The 24,092-nt window shown below is 33.5% G+C and overlaps 1 protein-coding gene across 1 annotated transcript in view; it reads right to left on the reverse strand.

Annotated features, from left to right (window-relative positions):
- The window catches only part of PDGFC (platelet derived growth factor C), a 229,347-nt gene that overhangs the window by 13,039 nt on the left and 192,216 nt on the right, over positions 1 to 24,092 (reverse strand). The gene's annotated exons all lie outside the window — the stretch shown is intronic.

Raw genomic sequence — 24,092 nt, forward strand, 5'->3', positions numbered from 1 at the left:
GAATAAATTAGAATGTGATAGTAATGGTTTGACATTTACCAAAACATCTCAATCTGTTCATTCTAATTAGGTACTCTAAATTACCATATCACAAGTGATCATTCAGCTGCTCCTGGAAGATCATTTGCAAATAAGAAAAGAGAGGTCTACATAATTGTTCAGGACCACATAGCAAGTCATTGTTAGAATTAAGACTATTCTCAATTCATTGTCCATGCCTTTTTTCATGGAAACTCTTCCAGCTGTTACCTGCAAAAGTCCAGATGCTGCTACAGCAGTTCTCAAAATTGCTCCCCCTTGATGGCATTAACCAAGCTATGATTTTGAGTTAAAAGAGTCCTTAGAGATTGCATAGTTCAACTCCCACCTGCAGTCAAGATTTCACTTTATGATTATAGGTTTGATAATGTTGACTACAAAAACACATTGAAGCTAAAAGAAAACTCTATCCTTTCATTTCCGAAAAAAATCAAAACAGTTTTATAAAACATTGTCGACCCTATTACCTCAGTTAGAATTAGATTTACAGACTTCCTTCACTTATTAAACCACTTGAAAAAGTCCCAAAGAATAAGTAGGAAAGATAAAGCTTAGCTAGATTTTTGCATTGTCTGAAGAATCAACCAAACAACAATGTACAAAGGGAAAAAAAATCCCCACCACAAATTTTACTTTAAAAGATTCAAGGACTAGACATGTAATTTAACCCTACTGAATTCCAGCTGCACACTTGTTTCCAAATAGAAATCTATGAGTATCCTTGCTAATAATATCAAGTTTACAGTATAACCATTAATAGAATTATAGATCTGAAAGAAAATCACTTTGGTTTCAGTACTGTATGGTGCCACTGGCTGACCTCATATTTTATCAGAAATTACAAATTTAGACTAACACAAATACAGTAGTTAAATCTGAATTTAAATGGATATTATTTACATTCACTGACTACTCTTCCAAGGCATGATGCTGTTTGGGCAGTCATTGGAATACACTACTCTGCCAATGTCAGTCGGTACTCAACTCAAGGACCTTCAGAATTGCTTTTCCTGAATAAATTATCCAAGACCTCCACAATCAGGTGCCAAACTTTCTTTCCAGTTGCATCTCATACCACTCCCTTGCATGTACTTTATGTTTTAGTCCAACTAAATAATTCTTCACATATCTCATTTTTGTTTTATCCTCTTCTATCTTTGTATTTTTTTTTGTTTCCCCATATTTAGAATGGATTTTTCCACTTTTTGAAGTTTCTCTTTGTTGTGAAGAGTTAGTTCAGTTTATGACATTTACCATGATTTTTTCCTACTCAGCTAAACTAGATGTTCTCTTGTGCTCAGAGTATTTCTTAACGGCAGTTTTCCATATCTTTGAGTTTAATATATGCTCTTTTATCATAGATATTATATATAAAACTTCCTTCTCTCAGATGCTATTCCACCCCAGATTAAAAGATACTTGAGAGAGGTAGCTAGGTAGTGCTGTGGGTAGAGCACCACCCCTAAAGTCAGGAAGACATGAGTTCAAATCTGGTCTCAGACACTATCTAGCTATGTGACTTTGGGCAAGTCACTTAACCCCAATTACCTTAGAAAAAGAAAAAAAAAAGCTACTTGAAAAAAGGTTCTGTATAATATCTGTCTTTATTTAGAATTTAGATTCCTAATATCTAGTATAACATTTTGAATCAAAAGACACAATGACTTTTTTTGATGGTGAGTTTTGTTGTATACAAATATATATTAAAAATATTATTCTGAGAAGGGAACTCTAAATTTATCCAAACTATTTCATGTTTGGGTCCATGACACAAAAAAGTTAACATATCCCCCTGTAAAAAAGAGCAATATTTTAAAATAAATAAAATAAAAATCTTATTCCTATAAAAAATATTCTTTCTAAAATAATATAAACTTTCAAATGAGACAGACTTCCAATGGGGTACAATTCAATTTGAGGGGGAAGGGAAAAGTTCCTAGGCATATTTGACATTCAAGGATTCTTTTCTTTGGGTGTGCTCAGGCCTCAGGGCCTCAAGATGGCAGAAGTTCAATTGTTGGATTTGGATGAATCATTTGGTATGTATTACCACATTCATGAAATGGTTCACTGACAGAAAAATCAAACATTTAAGAATTTAAAATTTAACTATATGAAAATTTCTGAGCAATCTATTTCAGATTTCATTGGAATTTCAGTATCAATGTAGTAAGACTTAACAAAGAAACCACTTGAATCTATTAAAGGATATCCTCATGACTCTTTGCCTCACCCACTTAATTCAAGGAAGAATAAAAGCAGTTCCTTTTGTAAGTTCTTCTTTTCTAATAAGGCAAAATGTATCCACACAAAGGAGAAAGGAAGTTGAAAGAAATGAAATAGGAAGAAACTTCTATCATTATTTCTTCTATTTTGTTTCCTCTAACAAAATTCCACTAATTAGTGATGACTGATAAGTTTTCTAGAATCCTTTTTCCCCCCCTTGCTTTTCAGTTTCTAGAACATTGCAACTTGGTGCATTTTTATTTTAAAATATTTAATGTTTATCATGCATTATTAGTTAGCTAATTAGATCTAGAAATGTGTCAACACTTGGGTTTACTACCCTAACCAAGCTGTGTTTCAATTTTCATTATTATTACTATTTCCATTTTGAAGAGCATCAAAATACTATCAGTTCATTCTCTCAAGAAGGAAACAATTCCACATTATATAATAATAGAATTCAAAGTAATAAGCATATTTCAAGATTTAATTTCTTGGTCTAGTGCTATGTTATTCAAGAACTTTCTTAATGTCAGTCATTATTATTTTTTAAAAATATATATTATATTATTCTCTCCACTACAAAATAAGTTGGAAGTTCCATTCCTATCCACTTTGATTCTACAAAAAAATAATGATCATAGTACTATTTATGAAGAAGTTTTGTATAGAGAGGTAATATATGTGTGTTAGAAAGAATACTGAATCTAGAGATAAGACTCCAGATCAAATTTTGAATCTGTTTGGGAAAAAAGACTTAAACTCTCTATCCAGTAATTTCCTTACCTATAAAGTAAGGGATTGAAATAATGTATAGTTCTGGTTTTAACTCCTATAATCTTGGGCAGAGAGAGAAAGAAAGCGAGAGCGAGGGAGAGGAGAGGAAGAGAGGAGGGAGAGAGAGAAAGAGAAAGGGAGGGAGAGATCGTTTAATTATGTATAATATCAAGTAAAGGCTGTATCTTGTCATTTTTCTTCTGAATGAGCTATATCTAGAGAGGCATATTAGGGAACAGTAGAGAAAGTATTAACTGTAAGTTAAGATCTCAGGTGAGAGTGTTCAATTGTGTTACTGTGTGACCATGTTATCAAGCCTTTCTGATCCTTTTTTGTCTCTTACCCATCCATTTTTCCTCATCTGTAAAATGGTAGAGATGGGTATGAGAAGGCCCAAGATTGGTAAATTGCCCACGAACCTCATGCTTACATATTTTCAATATTTTTTTTCAATAAAAGATCAGCAGGCACAGACATGGAAAGTACCACATAACATCACAGAAAATGAAAATAATTATATTTGGACAGGAAAAAGTTCACTACTGAACTTTCTTTCTTGAGTCATTCTTGAATCAGCTGTCTGCCTATAGTCAGACCACTGATTTGTCTGAGCTGATATCAAAATTAGTATAAATCTAGAAGAAGAATATGCTGAGGAAAACAATGTATGACATGCATTTGAAACAATTTAATCCCTACCCAATTAAAGAAGTTATTGACAACAAAAAATGAATGCTAAAAAAGAAAGGGAATGGGTAGGTGGTTACCTATTTCTATAGGTGGTTAGAATTCTAAGTCTGGAATCAGGAAGACTTATTTTTGTAAGTCCAAATCTGTCCTCCATTACTTATGAACTATGTGGTGCTGAGCAAGGCACTTAACACTCTCAGCTTTCTCAACTATACAAAGAATTGGAGAAGGAAATATCAAACACTCCAATATCTTTGCCAAGAAAACCCCAAATGGGGTGACAAAAACTTGGACACAACTGAAAAAATGACTGAACCACAAGACTAAAAAAGAGCAACTTGTTCCACCAATAGCAGCAATTCTATACAAAAGTTTCAGTAATGTAAATTAATCCCAATAACAACACTGAAAGGGTCTATAACAGTTCTTTATATTTACCAAGCAAAAGATTTTAGCAATCAGAAGCAATAGCAGTTTATAATATAAACTCTTTATAGTAATATCTGATCTATAGTAGAACAGTAGAAAACCATGGGTATTAGTGTCTCCTAAAACAGGGAGAAGCTATGGATGACAAAAAAAATATTCAATAAGAGACTTAATTATTTGATCACAATGGCATTTATGAATTTATGGTGAAGAGAGAGGACAACATATACAATTTTAAAAAGAAGAAACAAATCTACAAATATTTTTATCACTAACTATTGTAACCTTCAAGAATAATGGAATTGCGTTTAGTCTTTAATATCACAGTCATGATATGTTTATAGAAAAAAGAGAAGTGAAAATAAGAGAAGAAAGATGAGGAAAGTGTTGAGATCAGATTAAAAATATGTAGAGAAGGCAACATAATTCTGTGAGCATGGAGATATTCATTAACAAGGCATCTTAGAAGAAACCAAAGGCCTGGAAAAATTTGAAAAACAAGAGCACTAACAACTTAGAAAATACTGATAGCTACTAACTTATGCAATGATTGCTGATATAATACTTTTGTGATAACCATCTTAGAATATATTAATAACATCATTGGTGGGGATATTAATAGAGAATTTGTTTTTGCAAGTGACAGTCCATAATTCACCACATCTTTATCATCATACAATTTACTAAAAGATACAGAGAATACAAGAATATATCCAACTATTGTTGTCTATTTTTAAAGCACATTTGATTCAGCAAAACAAAATTCCCCCTATAAGTTCTAATTCCAAGTTGTTTCCCTTCCATATCCCTAAATCATTTAAGATTCCTTGAAAGCTACAATAAAGATAACACTGCTCAACAACTTCTCTGATCATAAACATCAAGTGAGTCATAAAATGTGGAGACTTATGTTTGCCAAAGATGTCTACCTGATGGAAGAAATCTAGCACACATTCCAAATTGAAAAGGATTTCTGCATGGATAGTAAGGTCTTCTAGATTCAACAAGCACAATGTCACCCATCTGTAAGTAGGTGTTTCAGACGACAGAACTATAAAGAAGCTTCTGGAAGTGATACATAAGGGATAGGATGAAAGATTCCAGCTAACCAAATTATAATATAGAGTTAAGTGAATAACTTATGAAGACTGTCTATCCTTATAAACACATAGGACAGAGAGTACACAAATGGACAGAATGGCCAGAATTAAACAAAAGTATATTATAGGATGGGTTGCCTTCAGGAAATTAAAACAAAACAAACAAAAAAAGCAACTATTTTAATGATTTCAAGTTTCTCTAAGAAACAAAGGTCCATATTATTAATATTACTATATGTTCTTATATGAATATATATATATATATATATAAATACACACACACACACACACACACACACACACACACACACACATATATATATATATATATAGTCTTATATGACTTTGAAAAAGGAACACAGTTATTTCTGAAGATTGGAAAAAGTATCACATAGAAGGCAAGGGAGCACAGGGGATATGAACAGGTTATAACATGTAATGGAGGGGAAACTTCAAAGAAGAAGAAGAAAAGGTTTTAATCAAAGAATGGGTTTGAGGCTACAGGCTATTTAGTGATAGGTTACAATAGTGCAGTAGAAGACCTGGATTTGAAAACCACCTTTGTCACTATTGATATTTGACCTTGGACAAGTCATTTAACCCTTATGCCTAAGTTCCCACTTATAAAAAATGAGAGGGTTGAACTAGGTTACAATAAGATTTATTCCAGCTCTGGGCGGGGCGGAGGTGAGGAGGGAAGGAGCAAGATGTTACAATCCCCTAAAAAGGGTGAGAGATAAAAGATGGGTCAAGTCCTCCGCTGGTATCCTTGTAGTGACAATAAATGTTAGAAAGAACTTTCAGAATATTAGATGGATGTCTTGAGACGAACTTATGGGAGAACATCAGCAAGAGCCACATAAGATGGAGAGGTAGGCATTGTCATTGTTTATAAGGCTCTATTGTTTCTGATTCTGTAAGCCCCATGGACCATAGCATGCCAGAGTTATCCATGGAGTTTTCTTGGCAAAGATACTGGAATAGTTTGTCATTTCCTTTTTTTTTTTTTTTTTGCTTATTTTGCAAATGGGGAAACTGAGATAAAGTTACTTCTCCAGAGACACATAATAAGTAGGTATCTGAGACTGTATTTCAGGGGTCCTCAAACTTTTTAAATAGGGGGTCAGTTTACTGTCCCTCAGACTCTTGGAGGGCTGGACTATAGTAAAAACAAAAAACTTTGTTTTGTCGGCCTTTAAATAAAAAAACTTCATAACATCCTCAGCTGCTGCATCTGGCCCGTGCTGTAGTTTGAGGACCCCTGCGTATTTGAACTTGGATCTTGCTGTTGGGACTATGACATTCTATCCACTGAGCCACTAGCTGTTTCTAAAGGTGTACACAGTGAAATTTAAAATAGGAGGCTAATATGTGAATTCAAAATATGAAATAAGTGTATAGGACTCTGAATATGTCACCTAGAATCCTCCATTCTTTTTTTCTTCCTATTTGTATTCTTTTGCCTTTTATTCATTCCTACCACACCAGTGTTTTGCTTTTGTGTACTACATCCATCAATCTCCCCTCCCTTCTGTCAGAGCTCTCCTATCTCTTTACTTACTCTCTTCCTCTTGCTTTCCTGTTAGATAAGGTACATTTCTATATTTAAGCAACTGTGATTCCCTCTTTGAGTTAATATTGATGAGAATAAGATTCAAGCATTGCCCGTTACTCACCCTTCCATCTTCCCCTTCCCTGTAATATATTTTTTGTGCCTCTTCATATGAAATAATTTATCTAATTGTACCACTCCCTTCCTTCTGTGTCCAATGTACTCCTATTTCTCATTCCTTAATTATTTTAATATACATTTTAATATACATAGGTATATTTCTCCTTTGTTCTATCAGTGATAATAATTTTTCAGAATCACAAGTATGATCTTCCCATGTAGGGATGTAAATAGTTTGAATCTCTTCTTACCTGTTTATTCTTCTCCTGGGTCTTGATATTAGAGATAAAAGTTTTGGTTTAATCCTGGTCTTCTTATGAAAGCTTGAAATCCTTCTATTTCATTAAATGACCATTTCCCCCATTAATATTATACTTAATTTAGTCAGGTAAGTGATTCTTGGTTGTACTCCTAGCTCCTTTGCCTTCTACAATGTCATGTTCCATGACATTTGATCCTAATGTTGCATTGGCTAAGTCCTGTGTAATCCTGATTGTGGCTCCCAATATTTAAATTGTTTTTTTCTAGACAGTTGGAGTTGTTTTTCCTTGATATGATAATTCCCAATTTGGTTTCTCTCTCTTTCTCTCTCTCTCTCTCTCTCTCTCTCTCTCTCTCTCTCTCTCTCTCTCTCTCTATCTCTGTGTGTGTGTGTGTGTGTAGGTCTGTCTCCCCTTTTCTTCCCTCCCTCCCCAACCTTTTTCCTTTCTTTTAAATCTGAGCTCTGATTCCAGGGTGGAAGGCTTAATTTTCTTAAGCCTGTGGCTACAGGCTACAGTTTACCTAGTGCTTCTCTGATGTAGGGGTCTGGCAGCTACCTGGTGTTGAGCTGAAGTCCTACTAGTGGTGACTGGTATATCCTGAGGCTGCTGGGGGGGGGGGGTTCTGCATTTCCCTGGGGCTATATTGAAACATGCAGTAGTCTCTGAAGCTGGAGGATGCCTGCTTGTCTGCCTGGGACTGTCCTGAAGCATGCCTGACTGACAGCTGGAGGATGACTGCCTGCCCCAGGGCTGTATGAAAGCATAGGTGTTCTCAGAGTTGGACTCTGCTAATTTCTGTGGGTATACATGGCAGTGTGAGGGAGGAGGGAAAAAGAAGCATCCTGATGTTGTTTTTTGACAGCTCTACCAAACTGGACCTCACAATAACACACTGGGGCTTCTAAATTCTACAATCTTAATCTGGATATTGTATTGGATACTTTCTTATCTGAGTAACTATAGGACTTGGTTTCTTCATATGTAAAATGGTAAACTATATAGGAATTCTTAACCTTTGTGTATCATACATTACTTTGACAGTTGGTAAAAATCTATAAATGTCTTCTTAGAAAAATATTTTTATCTGAACTGAATTACAGTATTACAAAGAAAACTAATTATTATTGAAATGTAATTATTTAAATATTTTTAAAAGCAAAATCAAAGATCTCACATTAGGAACTCCTGAACTAAACAGTGTCTAAAATGCTTTCCAGTTCTAAATCAAAAATCTCCTGATCTTCAGCCTCATTCCTATAAGTAGAATAAATTTTAGTTCTAAAGCTCAATATTCTTTTGAAAAGAAAAAAAAAAAAAGTAAAGAACTTGCCCCTTTAAACCACAGAGTTAAAGAGAAAAAAAAATGTCCATAATGACTGCCAACAGATCAGATTCTTCAAGGGTTAGTCTAACCTGCAGGATGTATTCCTACTTTTATTTATGGAAAAAAAAATACACACTTGTGATCACTGGGCAAAACATAGCTCTGGATGACATCTGGAAGTTCAAGGCAACAAAGTTTGCTGCCAAAACCAGTTTCCTAACTGATTTCTTCTCCAAAGTTACCCTTCTAAATCAATATTTTCGTGTGTTTTTAGTTTAGTTTGGTCAAGATATTTCAAGTCAGTTTCTTGCTTTTTCTCAGAAGAAAAGTAGATATTCTGTATGAAATATTACATATGATCTAAAGTTTAGATTCTAAAACATTGCTAATTTTTATAAAGATCATAGTTTTCTTATCACCAGAGAAGTGTATCTTGTCTTTTTATGAGAATTTTTGTGGCTAGTACCATTTTAAAAATATCTCATTTACAATGAATCTTCCTTAGACAAATATACACTACACAAACGTTTACCTTGTGTATCATAGCAACAGCTGCAAAATATTTAGGCCCCACAAAGATTTATGCGGCAGCTTTCTTAGCCAACCTCATACAATACATTTGAAACTGATAAGAAGCCTTTCCCCTCATGCATACCTACCAGAAGAGTTAGGAATGCTGATTAGACTTTATTGTTGCAGTTTAAAAAAAAAAAAAAAAGAAAAGATAATCCAGGAGGTGGGAGGTGGGGGAAAAAGAGGGAAGAAGAACGTCTCTTATTATGTAATACCACCTCTTAAAGGTGTATCTAATCTCATTTAAGTTCTGTCAAGCTGTTATACTGTACATGTATCTGCATTTTAAAGAGTTTAAGAATCAGACAGGGCCCACTGACATAAATGACTGCCAGGATAAATCACAAGAGGTTTTGCAGAAACTTAAGAGTCCCTTAGAAGAATGTCCTCAGAGGTGGTTCTTTGCCTTCACCTTCACTCTTTCTTACAAGAAAACTTACCCAAGATTATCCAGAACAGGCTGGTAAGGTTTTAATACTATTTTTATACAAACACAGAAAAAGCAAACTCAACAAATCCCAAACAGAATTTTAAAAAAAATCGGTGAAAAGTAATTGGGGAAAATGAAAATCACAGTCCTTCAGGATCAGTCTTGGGCATGGTGACCAATTGGGCTGACACAAAGCTCTAATCTTTGAGAGATTTTCACTGATTTAAATTAAAAATATAAGTAAAGCAGTCAATACATACTAAATATTATTGATGAAGCATATAAAGTAATGGGCAACAATCAACACTTAAAATTCATAATTTTGAGATTCCTTTGGTTTCTTCAGATCAAAACTGAAAGTTAAATTGAAGGGCCCTGGGCTTCAGATAAGCTCTAAATAACAGAAATGTCATACCTTTAATAAAATATTAGAGAAGGGGTAGAGGAAATAGATGAGTATTTGAGAAAAACTGTGTTCTAAATAAAAGCAAGATGATTTACCTATCAGAGATTTTAAACGTACTTTACTACATGAAAAAAAAAATATGGATTTAAAAAAAAAGTTCTTGCTAACTAAATTTCAGTCAGAATGAAAGTATCCTATCACCTCAAACTAATTATGTTTGTAGATTAAATTAGTGTCATTTCCAAATATAACCCCCCCAAAGCAACAGCAATCTGTCATCATCTGATCAATACACTTTCTAAAAAACTTTTTCTTGAGGAAGAAAACAAAACAAACCCCCCTGAAAAACTCTGTACCAATTTCATCATGAACCATGCTCAGAAAATGAGATTTTTTTCTCCCTGCTTACTTTGAATACTGTCTCAAACCAAATGCATAATTGGTGGATAATAATGATATATAATTCTCTCTCTCTCTCTCTCTCTCTCTCTCTCTCATACACACACACACACACACACACACACACACACACACACACACAATTTACCATGTAAGTGGGAAATAATCTCAAAGAGGAGGCACTAATTAAGATCAGGCCTCTTACAGAAAGTACTATTAGAGTTGAGTAGAAAAAGAAATCAGAGAATCTAGGCAACAGAGATGAGCTGGGATAGAATTCCAGGCATGGGGGGAGTTGTTAAAAAGACATGGAGATAGGAAATGGAGCGTTACGTGTAATAAATAGGTTCCTACTAATTGATCATTAAATTATATAGAAATGAGTAAAGTAGAAAACTGGAAAAGGAACAAGGGCTTTAAAAGCTAAATAGAGCGCTTCATTTTGATTCTGGAGAGAATAGAAAACCATAGGAATTTATTAAGTAGGAAGGTATCTAGGTCAGATCTGTACTCTAGGAAGATCAGTGGGAGTTGGCGGAGAGATACTTGAAGCAAAAAGACTACATGGGATAAATAGAGCACTGTGTGTGTATATATATATACACACACACACACACACACACACACACACACACACACACACACATATATATATATATATATATATATTTTAAATGAAGGGTGAAAATGTGATTGTTTTTCTTAAGTTACTATGGTAAATTCAAGAAAAAAGATACAAAATTCTGAAATTATGTGGAATATCCAGAATTAATGGTAATTACTGCAACTCAAAAAATCATTTTAGTTTTATATGAGATTTCTACTTATTTATTCTGAAAAAGTAACCACTCTAGAACATGAATCAATTTGGAAAGCATTTCTAACCTTTAATCCTCATCAATTCTACAAGTGAATTTGCTACAAGTGGACAAATTTTAAACATGCTGTTACTTCCTTAATCATATGATGTCAGGTGCAATTACAGATACTATAAAACCATTGTTAATCATATATAAGCATACTCATTGTCTCCCATCCAACAAAAAGAGAGCTCTATAAGCAAAAGCAAAACCTCTTTATTATCTAATTCTGAGTTGTACTTAACTTCTTCAACATTAGACTTTTTGAAAATTATTATAGATCTTGAAAGTTGAGGAGCCATATCCCCAGAGGCAGAGTTGCCCACAAAATTAATAAATGTAGAAACATTTTAAGCTTAATAGATGTATGTGTATGAATAAACATACATATATTGCCTGCTTATCTATATTGTATAAGTGAGCTAGTGTCGCAAAGTCATTAGCAAGTTCATTTTGGAGCTAAGAAATTTGTTATCACTTATATACTAGTGGCTCACTCTTCATGACCACATTCCAGTTCCTTCTGTGCAGCACTGTCTCCCAAGGTTGATTCATGTTCATGTTCATTGTTTCCATGACACTATTTATCCATCCCTTCCTTTTTAGTCCTCTTCCTTTTGCCTTCTATCTTTCCCAACATCAGAGTCTTCCAATGAGTTCAGTCTTCTCATTATATGGTCAAAGTATTTAAGCTTCTGTTTCAGCATCTGACCTTCCAGGCAGTGGTCTACTTTATTTTTTTTTTTTAATATTGACTGATTTGAATTGGGTTCAATTCTCTACCTCTGAGAGGGCTACCTGCTGAGAAAGTCACTTAAATTCTCATCCTTAGATGAAGAGAGAATGGTATATGCTGTGGTAGAAGGAGTTTCCTATTCTAGTAAGATAAGAGATCCAATTGTTATCCACACATATCAACACAGACACACATATATTAAGTATGTATGTAGGTAAGATGCATGTGTATTTGTGTGCTTCAGTCAATATATATGTGTATACACAAACACACACATATATTTTATATATTTATTTATATATACATATGTGTATATGTGTAAAAACTATAATAGACTACATGTGTGTATAGAGCATACACACAGAGAGACACGCACATATAATTTATATTTTGTTAGCTAAGGGGAACTAATTTTGTTAAAACACACATTAAGAAATTTTATTTCATGATTTATTTTGATATGAGTCAAGTGGAGTGACATTACCTACGAATGTTGCTCAGTTTTCAATGATAAACACACCCAACATTCTTGTAACACAGACATGGCATATCACGGCTTGTCCTACCCTGCAGGGAAAGTCTTAGAACAAACTTTTTTCTCCACTAAAACAGATTTTATATACAACACTTAGTCTGGGAAGATATGGGGGATAGGGGTAGAAGAGAAAAAGGAGGATTAAACAACAAATTCATCTAATGCAATTCTCCAACTGGTTATGACTTAAGATTGCTCTATGAAAAAAAAATTAGACCAAATCTTTTCCATCTTCTATGACCATCTTCTTTGTGTCATAAAACCTTTTGGCAGTTTAGCAAATCTTATGGACTTCTTCTTAGAATAATGTTTTTAAATCTTTGAAGGAAATGTCACAATTCAGTGTCAGATTGCAGATATTAAAAATGTACCCATTTTTCTCATGCAATTTCATGAATCTGCTTTCCTCTCTATCCCTACATTCCTACCCTCTGGATCATAATAATCTTTGGATCTCAGGTTAACTGTCCTCTTTTGTGAGAAGTTTACAGATAAACTCCCTAGTTATTACATAATTACATGTCAAATACACCATGCAATAAAACAAAAACTTTTTTTGAGAGGTAAGATGCACTATCTATGTTCATATAACAACAATAGAAACCAAATGAACATATTTCAGTTATACTTATATTTAGTACAAAAAGAAGGAAGGAAAGGAAAGAGGAAAGGAAAGGGGAAAGGAAAGGGAAAGAAAAGTGGAAAGGAAAAGGAAAGAAAGGGGAAAGGGAAGGGGAAAAGAAAAGGGAAAGGGAAGGGGAAAAGAAAGGGGAAAGGGAAGGGGAAAAGAAAGGGGAAAGAAAACAGGAAAGGAAGAAGAGTGAAGAGGAGAGGAAGGGAGGAGAGGGGAGAAGAGGTGAAGGGAGGAAAGGAAGAGGAGGAAGGGAAGGGGTTAGAGGGAAGGAAGAAGTGAAGAAGAGGGGAGATCTTTGTTAAGAGTATACTATGTGCCAGATGCTAAATGCATTACAAATATTGTCATTCTTGATCCTTATAAAAACTCAGGGAGGGAGGTGTTATTATTATCTAAAGCAAATCAAAGTTAAATGATTTGCCAAGTTCACCCAGCTAGTAAGTATCTGAAGTTAGATATAACTCTGGTCTTCCTGACCCAGAACTTTATTCCATGCACTATCTAGTTGCCTCTTAGTAAATTGTTTGATTCTGCTGACCAACCAAGGATAAAAAATAGAAGAGACAATAATATTAAAAATTGACCAGTGCTAAGGAATAAAAGAATGAGAATACAAATTAAAATAGTGACCTAGAAGGCTCAAAATGTCTAAATGAACTCTGACCCTGGCAAAGACTTATATCATGGAATCAACAGTAGAAACTGAGTCCCCATTATGTACAGTGAAAAGCACCATAGCAACTATGAAGACAAAGTATGTTTTCATTTGTATTATTTACTCCCAATGTGATGGTGTAAGCATGGTGTAAGAAACCTGGTATTTCTAGCTTTGCCATTTACTAAGCTGTGTGATAGTGACTTAACTGTCCTGTACCTCACTGATAATATGGAGATGCCTTACTTGCAAAGTTCCTTAAGGATGCTTTATCAATTGTAAAGTACCCTACACACTTGAGAGGATGTCATCATCTTTATTACTTATATAATGTCTGAAGGATTTTGCAGATATCGTCTTATTTTATCTTCACAACTTGAGAGGTAGATGCTCTTATCATTCCCACTTTACAGATAATAATAATAACAGTTGGCATTGATATAGCACGTATTTCCATGTGGGCTGCTAGGCAGCACAGTATATAGAATATAGAGACTAGAGTTAGAAAAAAACAGAGTTCAAATGTGACTTATCAGCTATGTGACCCTGGCCAAGTCACTTAACTCCTGTCTGCATAAAATCGGAGAAGCAAACTTACAACATATCTGACAGGTATGTGCCATTATTAACTCCATTTCGCTGATGAAAAAAACTGAGGCAGACATAAGTGACTTGCCCGGTCATACATTTAGCATGTAAACAAGGCCACATTTGAACTTTTTTCTCCCTAACTTCAAGTCCAACATTCCTTCACTATCCCACATTACATGATTTTATAAGTCTGAAGTGTGCAGAAGATGTCTCTAGAATTAAATGCATGCCCCCAGGAAATCTTTATAGCAGTTCTCCATGGTCAAATTGACAGTTCCCCTAGGCTCTACTGTCATTAGTAGAAATTTCCAATGTGTTGCAATGTCATTATATCTTCCATTCTTTTGGACATGTCACTCAAGTACACGTATTGGATGCTTTACCCCAGACACCATCTGAAATGGCTCTGTTATTTATTTCATAGTCAACTAACCTTTTAAGTTAGGGCTTAGTGAAGTAAGAATTACTATAAAAGAATCATCAGTGATGGTATATACATTCCCTGTATGGCTGGCAAGAATTCAAAAAGCGATTTTATGAAAACTGCTATCATAACCCTCAATAGAAACTAGTGAAAGTTGTACCCTACTGATGATACTGATCACAATTATAGGAAGAACTTTTCTCTGTGCAGAAAAAATAGAACATATGAAATACTAGGATCTCTTTCCCTGACCCCATGTTTTAGGTGGTCCTGCATTCTGCATAGACTCAAATACAGAGGAAAATTGTGAATTGACTCATTATGGTATAATTCATTTTGTGGAATAGCAGACATTGAGTTTTGTGAATTGGCATAAGAGAGGATTCAATATTCAGCAGTCAGTGATTGTACAAATTACATGGATTGGAGCATGAGTGGTTGAGTAGGTTATTTTATTCCATACAGGTGGGAGCACAGTGCAATCATAGGCATCGTTGGCATTCACTGATATCAATTCAATGATTTTTCTGTAACTGAGAATTTCTAGGAAAGGTTGTTGATTATACTTTGCTAAATTGGGAAAATATAGAAGACCCTTGGAGTAAAATGTTCAGTTGTACAGTTTGAAATAGAGATAGTTGTGGAATTCAAAGCATTCACAGAATCATAGACTCCACCTGTTACAAAGGATTTTAGTTGCATCTAGTTCCTCAGCTTCTAAAACTGTGACAGTTCATGACCCTGTAAGGAACTGAATGTGGAGATAGAGAAATTATGATTTATTACCAGTAAATGTTGAATTTGTTCACATATTTTATATACCTACCTATGTAGGGTCACATAAAAATTCCTTGGGCAAAAAGGGGTAAAGAATGGTATAAAATTAAGAAATCCTCATCTAGTCTAATATTGATTGATTCTGATTCAATACTGGATTCAATTTTATGATGATACTATCTCTGACAAGTGGGTCACTCTGCTTGAACACTTCCAGAAATAATGAGTTTCTGATTGTGCATAGTGCTCTATTCCATTTAGGGGCACTTTCCATATTTAGGAAAGTTTTTTCCTTATGTTAAATCAAAATCTTTCCACATATAATTTTGATGACCTTAATTTTCCTGTTTAGACAAATATGGAATAAATATAATCCCTACTTTAATTTGAAGACCTTCAAATACTTGAACAGAAATATTACATTTTCCCTAAAATTTTCTTATTCAGGTTAAATATTTGCAATCCCTTCACTTATACCTTTAGAAACCAAACCACTAATTCCTTAGTTAATAAGAAAATCCAATTCATTTTTATTTCATTCTTTGGAAATAAGAGGTTTTACTAACTCCTCAGTTTGAGTCACACAATGTGTTGTAGCAGAAAAGTGCTTCAAATTTGAAATCAAATAATGCACATTCAAATTCTGACTACTACTATTCACTATTAATTCAAATCTGAAGTTTCCTTATTCTCTTTAATTTCACATGTGTATAAAGAGAGAACCGATGACTAAAAGGGTTTCTTCTAGCCCTAGATCTAAGCCCTGGCTTTGGTCTCATAAATTTCACCACTTGCCATTTCATTCCTAATAAACAGAAGTATTGATAATAGCATTAATACTAACCCATTTACTGAACAATGTCTATTCTACTAAATTTCAACAAGAAAATAGTTTTGTTTCCAAATAATGTAGAACAAAAGATTTGAAACCTTTCACAGAGTAAATGCTCATATAATTTCAGAGATTGGTCAATTTTCAAACATAATTAAGTAAAAGCCTTTTGAAAGTGAATATTCATTTAGTAGAAACTGTCTTTGCCATGGCCCTTGCCTTTTCCGATAAATTATTTACACTTAAGGTATTTTATTCATCTAAATTTCTTATTTTCCTGTTCACTGATGCAGATGTATTGGATGCTTTGTGATGATTTTATGCAGAATATATGGAAATAATTATATACCCATACCGGCAAAATTGTGGTTTTATATGCTCTGGTGAGCTGTGGTTTGGGCTTAGGCTGCTGTCATTCATAATCTAGGAAGTGGTTACTTTTGTTTTTTAGTTTTAAGTTCAAAATAACAAAATCTATGACATTGCATTAACCTCTTTCCATTGATATTTAAAGCAAAAATGGAATGATTCTCCAGTAACTGAGTAAAGCTCCTTCACAGTGAACTTTGCAAATGTTTCAGGATTCTATTGAGTTCAGTGTTACAGACTGAAGGTATTCATTGCACACACACACTACACAGATTGAAGGAAGCTGGCAAAGCACAGGTTTCCCCCTTTAATGAAACACAGAGGGAGAAAGAGAAAAAAATATGAATTTTAAATGGAACTCCAGGAAAATAAATCTCTGAAATTCCATTAAAACAGTCATGTAATTCAAAATAAAGTTGAGGAACATAATTCTCTCTTGAAAACATTATTTTGTTGAAACATATGAATTTGTTTTTGAAAAGTTTATTTAAATACTATTAAATATATCTAGATAGATATATCTAGATATAGATAGATGATTGGATAGATGTTTGGATGGATGGATATAAGAAGAGAGGAGGGGAGAGTTAGTCTTCCTATGCAGAGCCCCTCATGGGCTTGCTCCTATAAATTTTGAGTTGCTCTGCTTCTAGCTTGAGTCAATTTGCCCCTTTTGGCAACCCATAACAACTCATTTTGGGGGACTCACCATATTAATGCTGAACTAAATTGGTACGAGACATCCAATCAACTAAGACCACAGCTCAGAATTCCAGAGTCTATGCAATCTATCAGCTTCAGGCTTCCTGGCAACAAGGGCCACAGGCATGAACCACCACTGGGGCTAAATGTCATGTCTAGCTCAATTCATCACATCAGCATTAAATTAAATAATATATGTAAAGCATTTTGCATACCTTAAAAAAGTATACAACAGATTATTATTATTATTTTGTTATCATTATTCAGAAAAATGCAAAAACCGAATGCAATTAGAAGGAGGTTTCCCACCAAAATGACAATCAATCAGTAGAGTATCTTTCACTTCCATGTAGAGAACTCACTTATTCAATGGAAGTATATACTGTATGAGTACATACAGTGGAGCAAAAGAGAAGAATATTTATTTAACTAGGTAATGGGGAAAAGCCACAAACAGGGTGTGTCATTCATAACATTCTAAAATTATGTGAAAAATAAAATACTAGCAGATATAAAGTATGATTACTATGAATTCACTAGAACTGATGATGTCTTTTATTCCTTGGGAATAGAATTCACTAGAACTGATGACTAGTATTTATTGGGAATAGTTAATCAGAGTGCCAAAGATTATTAATTATGTATAAATTATTCTTAATAGAACTAGCTAAGTGTGTTGGAAAGGCCACTAAATTTAAAATCAGAATATCTAGATGTGATTCCAGATTCACTGATTTATTCTCATGAACTAGTGTTTTAGTTTCAATTTCATTTCCTTAGACTAGATGATCTCTGGTGTCTTAACCATCTACTCTCAATATTATATTCCTAATAAATCTATGTAATATTTGTTTTAAAAAATTCACTGTCTAGGCACACAATAAGTGCTTATTTCACCATCACCCTGGTCAATAATGAACAAACTAAGATAAAGAGAAATGCATCTTTCTTCTAGATACCTTTAATATAAAATGAACTGTAATAAATAACCATGATTTTTTTTTAAACAAGTATGAGAAATTTGGCAAAGATTGAAAATTTGCTAAGGAGAAAATAAAAATTACTAAGAAGTGGGAAGGAAGTGGTATAATGCCAAGAAATAATGTCACTGAATAAAAAGTGGCATCCAAGAAATACCATGTTTAGATGATTTATATCCTGCCCGTCCTATAGGAAAAATAAATTTGGTAAGTTGGTGGCCTTGTTACTATACCAGTTCTTTATGTCTCTGCTTAGGGAATTTGATCTTACTTTTGTTTACTCTTCCTATTAAGGTTATTGTATTGTATCCCTGAAGAGTTAGAGAAATATTTAGGATTAAAAGACAGAATAAAGTATATTTACAACATTACTGTAGTTCACAGATATGGATGCAGTTCTAAGAATTCTCTGTTATCTTCTTCAAGTTAACCTTACACCAAAGTAACATTTTTTTTTTATCAAGCTCCACACCCAGCAAAAAATCATAGTGTTTATTGTTAACCACCTCTATCATTCTTTTCTTTGGCTTGTATAAGCTCCTTTTCTTGTTCTTGCTCCTTTCTGACTATTCCTTTGCTTTTTTTCACTAATACTATTTCTTTCTCCTGCTTAAATTGAGGCATCTGCCAAAGTTCTGCCCTTAGAAGTTTCTCTCTTTTGTTCACCCCATTTCCTCCCATAGCTTGATCTATGATCACCCTCCATATGACTCACAAATCTATCTTCTCTTTTATCTCTTCCGAAATCTATATATACGTCTCTTACAGGGAGAAGTTAGGGAAGACATCTCAAAAACCACCAGGCCAGGACCAAGTTTATTGTCTTTGCTCCAAATATAAGTACTTTCTGACTTCATTATCCAGCCAATATTTATAGTTTCTTATCTATGAAAACAGGGCATTAGACTTGACTTTTCCTCATCTTTCCTTTGAAAGCAGTAGCCATGTTTTCTCGATTTTACCTCTGCAATATCTCTTTATTCCTGTATATTTCTACCACCAATGCCCTGGTTTAAGTTCTCATTATCATTTTCTTGTATTATTGCAATGGCTTATACAAATAAGTCACTTAATAAACGTGTGTGGATCTGCATTGGGGTACATTCTTCACTGGTCTTTCCTTCTTCCTTCTCTTCTTCCCTCTTATATACCTTTCATACCTCTTCTGTTAAAATTTTTTGTTCATAGAGATCTACCTACATGATTTTTTTTCATTATTAGCTTTCATTTATTTGTTGGAGGAAATAATTTTGCAACTGATTCTCATATTAACTTGTAGGCATGCTAAAATATACATGTGCACATTTATATGCATATATTAATATATATAAATCAATATTTATGTGGATTTTAGGTCAAAACTAATAGTTTAAAATATGTACATGCAAGTAGTACATGTCATACTATCAGTTATAATTTTGAATTTTAAAAAACAATCGCTAAAATTCAATATGCTATGACACAAATACATTTCCTGCCTCATATATTTTCTAGATAGTCAAATTATGCAAATTATGAGTTGAATAGAGCAGTATGTCAGTACTCTTTACAGAAAGGTTATAATTCCAAGACAGAAATATCAGTAAATACACACACACACACACACACACACACACACACACACACATATAAACAGAAATGAAAGTGGCCCAATTATTGAACAAAACTGAGGACTAATTGATGGTTAACCAATATGTTCTCTTTTTAATTAGTTAACATCAAGAAATCTGCCACTTGCACTCATACACTATTAAAAACAAAACAAAAAACAAAATAATACTAAGGCAAGGTCCTCAGTAGTTAGGGCGGACATTCAGTAGAAAAGTTATAGAAAAAAATCAGCAAAGATTGAATTTGATAAAGAGGCATGCATAAGTATATACCATTGTTCACATTAATGACTATATTTCTTAGTGTCTAATTCATCCTTTACCCACTGCCAAAGTATTTTTTTGAATGTACAACTCATTTCTATCACTCCACACTGTTGCTCAATCTTTCTTTTCCTGGCTTGGCTTCTACTTTTTCTTTCTCAAATTCTACATTTTAGTAATGTAGACTCACAACCATGTTCTATTCTCAATCTGCTTCCTCTTCTGTCTTTAAGCCTTTGATCATATGGTCATACTTAGCAAATGAAAGTCAGGTACTTTATGCTGTCATCTAAGTTCAGATACAATCTGAGGCCTTATCTGGATATAATTCTCCTCCATATACTCTAAACTATAACCAAAAGGGAAGAACTTGCCATTCCTATAAAATGGCCAGCTCTTTCCTACTTCTCTGAGTTTGTTTATACATTTTTGGAATGCCTTCCTTTCCCATTCTCCACTTATTGAAAGCATACTGACCTTTTAAACCCTCACTAAAATGTTATTTCTTCCATGAAATTTCTAATCTTTGGTCAGCAATGATCTACTCCAACTCCAGATGTCACCTTGCATTCTGCCTAAATTTCTCTTGTATTAGTTTCAATTATACTTATTTATATTTTTCATATTACCTTCTCATATCCCTTCCATATCATAGTTTTAGGTAACTCACATTTTTTTTCCCCTAGCATTGAGCATAATGTCTTGCATGCAGTCAGGATTAAATATTTTTTTATTGAAAGATTATATGACCTCTACTGAATCATTTTATTTAGATCTCTCTCTACATATAATATGCAATAGCAACTGTGTACAATAGTTTCTGTCTAGGAGATCTAATACATGCATAAGACTTAGGTCTTTGGAAAGAGAGAAAGAGATCTATTGATTAGACTGGTTAGTGTGTTTTTGTTAATTTTTGAGAAATGTTGCCTGTTCTGCAACGTGATTTGCAGAAGAAAAAAAGAAAGGAAAAAAAAAAAGCAAACAGCATACTACCAGTGTAGCTAAGTGACACAGTGGATAGAGCACTAGGCCTGGAATCAGAGAAACTCATGTTTCTGAATTCAAATATAACCTCAGGAACTTAATAGCTGTGTGACCCCGGACAAGTCCATTAATCCCTTTAGACTCAGTTTCCTCATCTGTAAAATGAGCTGGGGAAGGAAATGGCATACCCCTTCAGTATCTTTCCCAAGAAGACCCTAAATGGGATCATGAAGACTGAAACAATAAAAATGACTCAATAACACAAAGTAGCAGAAATATAAAGAAAAAAAAGTAATATTCACTTGTTGACCCAGAAGCTGACTCATAAGCATGTATGTTTATATCACAAAGAGTCTTTCTACCAAATGCCTCACTTTTTGAAGTTTCCTGATAGCAAATTAATATTAAGATTGATGGCATATCCATTTATTTTTATTTAGCATGAATTTTATAGTAAATATTTTTATGAAAAGGTCCTTAAATTAAAGCTATGATCTATCATTGCTTTTCCAGATAGATTCTCAAAATATAACTGGAAAAAAAAATCATATGAGAGGAACAATTACGAAAAAAATTTTTAAATCCATAGTCAAAGTTGAAAACAAGAAATATGAACAAAGAGAGAAAATGGGAAAAGCTCTAATCTCTAAAAACTTTTTTTTTTTTTTACAAAACTTCATAATATTTTTGACTTTATCTTTACTGCAACTGATAAATGTCCACTTCATTGTTTTCCTTTCATCATATTGTTAATGATGATTCTTGGACATCCCACCACAATAGAAACCAGAGAAAATATTTCTTTTGTCAATGTGTATCCTTATAAATGCTTTCCAGTGGCAATACTATCTTAAAGGCAATTTCAAATTTTCTTTCCATTTTTTCAAATTTGTAGATTTAGGTAAAAGCTCATACCAACTAAAACAAACACCTCCCCTTTTTCTTTTTTCTCCTCTTTCTCTACTTCCTCCTTCTTTCATTTTATTATTACTAGTCATTTGGAATAAATATTCATAGTTCATTACTATTTTGAAATCTTTTGAAATTTTTTTGCTTGAAGATCAATGCCCATAGATTTGGATTGCTAAATAAGATGTAATACACAAATGTAAATGCAATATTACATTAGTATTGTGCTATAGTGAACAATGGATAAATATATAAGCATAAATATATAAGATACATATAAACTGACGCAAAATGAAATAGGAAGAACTAAGAAAATGATTTACACAACTACAATGATGTAAATGAAGTCAACAACAAAAACAGTTAAAATGGAATTTTGTAAAACTATCATGACCACACTCTCGACTATGAGAAGATAGGATAATGTAACTTCTATGCAGAGGTAAGAAACATTAAGTATAGAAGATTATATATAATGTTAAGCTTTATTTATGTGTTCTTTAGTTCTGAGGAACTACAACCCTCATTAAAAAAATAATAATTTTAGGTAATTGATCTTTGTAGACTCCTAGGAATTATGGGTTTCCTGTTGTGTGAGTGTGTGAGTTTGTGTGTGTGTATGTGAGTTTGTGTGGGGGCGGAGAGGGAGTTGGGGGTTTAAGAGACTGAATAACCATGGAATTTACAAGAAATGAATAGATGCTGCAATAGTCAATCAAAAGTAAGGTATACTACTATGCTAGACTAACCACAAGTGTGAGTAACTATGTCTTCCTTTGTTTGATGAACCCTTTATAAAGACATTAGACAGAGCTTAGACAGAATTTGCCCTGCTGTATATACCACATGCTACTATTGGGACCTGGTGAATTTATTCCCTCTCCATTCACCTCCCATTCACCAGGTCCCAGTAGTAGCATGTGGTATTCTATCTTTACCCCACTACCAATTCTATATCCACCTAATAAACCATTATTATGTATTTTTGAGGATGTTTCCATTCTCTTAAGTCACATTTATTTGTTATTTGTACTTGTAATAGGATTTATCTCCAGATAAATATCAGCTAATTTTTATTGCATTCTAAATATTTGTTGTAGAGGGTGTGGTGAGGAGGGAGTACAGTGACTAATAGGAATGTACTAAAGAGCAAAAGCAATGTCTATTCAACAATCAGGGAAAGAGATTATGTCTTCCCTAAGCTGAAAGAACTGAGATTTACTGGCTTTATTTATTAATAAGGGGAAAGAATAACATGACCTATCAGAATCATTGTTATGGGCTGTTACTTGGGGTTAGACTGGGGGAGAAGAGGGTCTTCTTAAGAATGGGAGGAGAAATGAACATATGGGAAAATGTGGAAAATTATATATATATATTATACATATAATATTAAATTTTTGAATTTTAAAAGTATTTTGACTACTTATTCATTGTGAAATGGTTCATATGGTTTTTAGACACATGTACTTTATTATTAGCACAGAAACCTTAAGTAAAAGTTATATACTAGAACTTTCATTTAATTTAGAAGAAAAAGTGTGGTTCAAAGAAATATATTTGTCATGTGAAAATGTGAAGGCATACACTGCTGAAGAATGACATGCTCATAATTTTCAATATAGTATCCTTTCCATTAAGCTATGACTATCCTCTTTTTTTTTTTTTTTTTTTTTTTTTTTTGCTCTGAGTATTACTAATGTGGCTAAAAAACAACTAAAAGATAGCCAAAATTGAATCGGGGGGATGGAAAGAGAAGAAATGACATAAGTTTAAAAGAAAGTAAAGAATGAGAATGTAATAGGATACAAGAAAGAAAAAAAAATAAAGTAGCACATTTGCTGCAACATCGGAAATGGAAAATGCCATAAATATCATACCATATGTTCCCTAACTTGA

This window comes from Antechinus flavipes, chromosome 6 (genome assembly GCF_016432865.1).
Source record: "Antechinus flavipes isolate AdamAnt ecotype Samford, QLD, Australia chromosome 6, AdamAnt_v2, whole genome shotgun sequence".
Taxonomy (NCBI): Eukaryota; Metazoa; Chordata; class Mammalia; order Dasyuromorphia; family Dasyuridae; genus Antechinus; species Antechinus flavipes.